Source organism: Chaetura pelagica, unplaced genomic scaffold, assembly GCF_000747805.2.
Source record: "Chaetura pelagica isolate M959 unplaced genomic scaffold, ChaPel_1.0 scaffold29, whole genome shotgun sequence".
NCBI lineage: Eukaryota > Metazoa > Chordata > Aves > Apodiformes > Apodidae > Chaetura > Chaetura pelagica.
This window is the reverse complement of record NW_009970720.1, coordinates 1698980-1704673: the sequence shown is the minus strand read 5'-3', so window position 1 is coordinate 1704673 and position 5694 is coordinate 1698980. Positions and strand designations below refer to the sequence as shown.

At 36.2% G+C, this 5694-nt stretch overlaps 1 protein-coding gene across 1 annotated transcript in view; it reads right to left on the bottom strand.

The window, feature by feature from the left end:
* The window catches only part of UGGT2 (UDP-glucose glycoprotein glucosyltransferase 2), a 78945-nt gene extending 73480 nt beyond the window's left edge, over positions 1 to 5465 (bottom strand). Inside the window, exon 1 of the mRNA XM_010006352.1 lies at positions 5387 to 5465. The gene's annotated coding sequence lies outside the window, so the exon portion shown is untranslated. The remainder of the gene's footprint in view (positions 1 to 5386) is intronic.
* Positions 5466 to 5694: the final 229 nt, after the last annotated feature.

Sequence of the window (5694 nt, the reverse complement as noted above, 5' to 3'; positions counted from 1 at the left end):
AAGAGAGTTGCGGGGAGGAACCATTCTAGCTGTCCAGTTTGAATCTGTGTTCTCAGGTCAACACCTTATTTTCAAGGTGCTCTTGCTGTCAAAGTGGAATGATCATCCCCCTTGAGGGATCCAAAGAGGCACCAAATTTTTACACAGCATGAAAATCAACTCACATTATTTAACCTGCCAGATTTACCTGCCTCAGCTGCAGTAGATCTCAGAAGTACTCATATCAAGTGAGTGCAGCCATCAAAATGCCATTCCCTCACCATGGCCTAGGTTCCAGCAAAGCATTAGCCATAGTTTTGGAAATATCCATTAACTGCTCTCAGCAGTTCTGTACACAATTTTAATAAATAAGCACTTCCTATCCTTTCACCTTCCTCTTCACAACACTTAACCTTCTTTTGTTCTTAAAAGCCTCTAGGATCTCCTTTCTACCTTTTCCTCGTTCTAAAAACTCATTACGTAGACTGAGTTTGCAGTACATCACTAGAAAAAAAATAAATGCAAGATTACAAAGGGGTATGATCTGCATTTCCAGAAAGCTGCCTTCCCATAAATTGTATATGATCATTACTGTCTAACATTAAATTTAACGGATTAAAACCCCCTATCTTGTATGTTTTCTAAATCTACACAGACACCTGGCGGAACTCAATGAGATACATTTGGCTTCACACATTCCAAGCAGTGAATATAAAAAATCTGGAAGCAGCAAATACTTCCAGATTGAAATGTATCTTTCCAATAACTAGACTTTAAAATTTTCTTCCAATTACCTCCACAAAAATAAAAATTAAATCTGAAATTTCTGCCTCTCCATTTAGCCCCAAATAGCATCCTATTGAAGACAAGAGAGAGTTATTAAATATACAATCTAAAGATACCACCTCAATAAGATATTTTTACCACAAGTCTTAAATTCTTTGGCTTACAAATTCCAGCTGTGCTTTCAGTGCTGTATATAAACCAGCTGCCATTTTTGTTCTGGAAGATTATTAAGAAAACAATGATTTTAATGAGTAAAAAGATAATTTGTCATGTGCCTTCAAAAATGATTGTATAACATATTAACAATGTTACACTTATCAAATCATGCTTCTACTGCTTCATTTTTTATTACAACTGCTGGCTTCATTTAGACTACAACTGTACTTTAAGCTTCAGCAAGATAAATTAATCCACAGCAAATGCTACATGATGCATCTAATGCAAAAACATTTTTAAAGTTTATTACATACAGAACTGTGGCTTTAGTTTTACAAATTGTTTTTACAATAGTATTTTTAACATTGCACTCTATGCCAAAGAGTAGAAGTCCTAATGAATTTCTTAGGATGTTACAGGCAAGCACAGAGGAAAAAGATGCTTCTGGTCATAAAATACTGCATGATAGCATATTACCACTGAATTCATTAACAAAGTTGATTTATAAATGAATATACGAGATAAAATTAATATGACACAGCTCCAGATTTCAGATGTCTGAATGTATGTGTAGGAGCTACATATTTGTTAACTTCCATGTCTAGAGACATAGCCCAGCAGCCAAACAAAACCTGCAAAGCTATTTAGCTTACTCTAAAGATGCCTAAATTCATCCACTGAATAGCTCATTGAAATTTCCTATCCACAATCTCCAGCAGTATCTGACATCACAAGTATATTAAGTATAATTCAAGGGAGATGACCAGGGTGGTCACAAAAAGAAAGTAAAGGTCTATGCCACAGGTTCTCGGATCTCAGGCAAAACAAAATTAATCTGAATATACGATGGTGGTGGCCCACAGGAGAATTCAAAATACTGAAGCACGACAGGTAGACAGAATAATCATCAGAGACATCATTAGTCAGAAGACAACAGGGTGCTGGGATCACAATTTAAGGGATGGGAACATGGGTTTTGTCCAGACTGCATAGGTGTGTATACCTGTACCTATAGATCAGCTAAGGAACTAAGAGATCCCAGGTAAACAGCAGATCAAGCAATCACTGGCCAATCAAATCCCTATGACATTCAAGCAAGATAACAGTAGACAGGGAATACTTCAGTTTATTATACAAATGCCATGCTTGTGAAACTGATTCCTCCTGGATCTTTAAGGCTGATACACAAAAAAAAATACTTCTCTAATTTACTTGTGAATAACGTGTAAACTTCTAGATTGCAACAAATAACTTGCCTGATTGTTGTTTATATGCAATAGACTTCTTTTTTTTTTCAGAGAAAATAAATTTCCTATTAATATGTTTGTGTAGGTTTGGTTGTTTTTTTTAAAATATATTTAAGAGGCTGCTGGAAATTCAATATATAAAATTAACCACTTGGGAAGACAGTAAACACTCAAGTTACAATTAGTCAGCAGGGAACTGGCTTCTTACCTTCACTCTATGTTCTTAAATTAACCTTTTGAGATATATTTGAGATATAAAAGCAGCAGCAAGTTTAAAATGCAATCTTCAGTGTTTTGTAATTGTGTTGGTTTTAATATGAAATTTCTGCAGCTTTGATTTCTTCATAACATACATACAGCCCAAAACAGCATTATCTGCATTTCCAAATCTTCTACAAGCCTGGTAGTAAGCATGCTGCATATTTAGTAGCCATACGTTGTCCATGCTACCTGAAGCCCTTGCTCTAATTTAATACAGTGTAACCCATCATTACCATTTTAATGTTTTTCACAGTGTATCATCTCCGTGATGCCCAAGCTCATGAGAGTTCTCATTAAAGAAAATGTTAAAACAACCATATATGTCACCAAACAAAATGCTCTACCAAATTCCACACACGTTGTTCCTACCAAATAAATTAAATTGCTACAGGTATCATAGCTAAAAAGACCATTACTAGACCTAAATTGCTAAGACTGAATATTTTAAATGAGCAAGTTAAGGACAGATGTTGATTTGATTATTCTAAATTTAAAATAACCACGTTTGAGAACTGATAAGTAACAGACTGGAAATCATCTGAGCAATGATTTAAAAGGAGAAAAAAAAAGCTACATATTTGATTTCTTAAGTTGCCTTTTAGATTTAATAATTAAAATTCTTCTGAAACACTCGATACTAGGTTGGGATACAAATCTATCATCCAAATCTATCATCCAATTCTCCTATAAACCCAGTTTTTCCACTTCAGATGTAGCAATTCTTTACCTTCTATGAGAATGTTTCTATTTAAAAACAACAATCCTTTTATTTCCCCGTCACCCATCCTACCTACTCTAGACACCATACAGAGCAAAATTGAAGTCAGTCACCTCAGCCAATCCTTTTTAAGCCAGATCCTTTAATCTGCTCAAGTAGTTACTGCTACTTCAGCTTTAACACCTCATGAACATCCCTCCACATCCATGTGTCTTGACATGCAACAGCTAAGATGGAACACATCCCACAGCATCCAGAGAATCAGCTTTTCCTCAGAGGTACACTATTACACACCTCTCACTAACTGTGCCATGCCAGGATTTCAGTACCACTACTCTTCACCCTTGCTGACCATGTTATTGTAGATGTCTAGTGCAGATTTCCCTGCTGAAAGTGGCTTAACTCTTGCTGGCCATATATGATGCTCATATTTCTGCTTCATACTTAGTACATCAACTTCAATAAAACGCTCTGAAGTTGCAAGTATCAATATTGATGTAATTTTGTCAGTAAAAAAAAAAATATTTTTTGCCTCTGAGTTTTTCCTTCTCATCCTGTTCATAAAGAACACTGGTTTGCTTGTATAATACTACCCCAACTATGAATTAACTTTCAGGAAAACCACTTGGTGCCAAATCTTTGAATTTTCCTGCATAATTCTCAAGGTTCCCCACTACCAGCATCTAATACTTCATTGGCAAGATAGGCCATGCAGATCATCTTACTGGCAATTTATTTGTTCTTAATCAAGAAGTTTATCCAGGTGAAGTAGGTAAAGTATGTAACTAACAGCTAATTTCAACAGCTATCTGTGCCACTAATATATGTCACTAAAGCTTCAAATTCCTTGGAAAGCTGGTCCAATCCAGCAGACAAGAGACAGCCAATCAAACACCCTGACACATCATCCAATACCATACCAGCAGCACCTTTGCCACTAACAAGAAAAAAAGAATTCAAGTAAAGAATTACTTCTGGAGGTCACCTCATCCAAACTCTTACTTGGAGGAGCTATAATTTCAATGCTAGATGATGCTGCTCACAGCCTTGGGCAGCAGTTTTGCGTATCTCCAAGCACAAAGATTCCACAGCCTCTCGAGGCAGCCTCTTCCAATGTTTACCCAACCACACGGCAGAAGCATTTTTCCTAGTACCTAACCAAAATCTCCATGCTTCACCTTGTACCGATTGGTTTGGGGTTCCTTCATACTACTGTGTACCTTCAGGAAGGTCTGGTTCCATCTTCTCTATACCTTTCCACTAGGAAGCTGGAAATACGAGGTCCCTCCTTCCTCCCCTCTCCTTACTGACCTGCTGCCAGCTGCACTATTCTATCTCATATACAGCATTTTTCACATAAAAAGGATTAATTTCTATCATCTCACTGCCTGTATGATCTTTCTACAGTGTTACCTTTTTGACATAACATTCAATTTACCTGAAGTCTCTTCTAGTGGCAGTGTTAGGTCCTCACACTTGTGCCTAAAGAGCTGTACTGTGCTGAAGAGCAAATTCAAACAGCCTTGCCTTATTTTGAAGCTTTTTGCACTGTGTTTATGTATTGACCAAGTAGGCATAATATTGATCAACCTGTGGTAAAGCCTGGTAGGCTTCCAAATTTTTTATTGCCATGGCCATTTCTAGTGAATTGCTCTCTAAGGTATGTTCTGGGGCTTTTATGCTTTGTTTCCTGGATTTTATGCTTTGTTCTTCTCTCCAAACTTCTAACAACTTAATATTCTCCTGCCTAACCATGCAAGGTTTTGAAAATCCTATTTTGAGAGCAATAAACATTTATTCTAATACATGATTACTGCTGCTAAAAAACAGTCTCTATCCCATCTGCAAGTATTAATCCTTTTTTGTCAATTTTAAAATTTTTTTCTTAAGCTAGCATTCCCATTTTAGTTATTTTTGTGATTCTCTCCCCTACAAACATCCATCTTAGGTCTGAAAATCCTATAAGCTCTTGCTAAGTCATGTAAGGACATAAGTTTCTTTGACCTTTACATTTCTGTCCAATACTCTAACAGCAGTTGAGTCAAACTCTCTGTCTTTGCTTTTAGAACTCCTCTACAGGTAGATCTTTCAGGGAGAAACATGCTGTTAACTTTCTGAAAGAAAACCACCTAGCAAGCAATAGTGGAAGTGTTAGACTTTATCTCACTAGAATTAGTTCATGTGTTATACTGATGTTTAAAAGTGCAATATATTAAAACTAGCATGCTGCTTAACTTACCTCTTTGCTTATAAACGGTTAATTCTCTCACAGTTTCCAAGAACTGCCAAAACTTCTCATTACCATCTTCTGCAATAAATTCACTGTTTAAAAATAAAAATTATTTGTCCATAGGTTGACCTTGTCCAAAGATGTACCACAGTAAGTATCTTCAATTCTTTAAAACGGTAACCAATACCCAGCAACAACCAAGTGTTAAGCATCCAATGACCACCTAACATCTCTGTAGCATAAAACACTGAACAGTGGTATATTTTTGTTAAAAGACATTTTGAACAAATACTACTGATCTGAAGTCAACAGTCAGA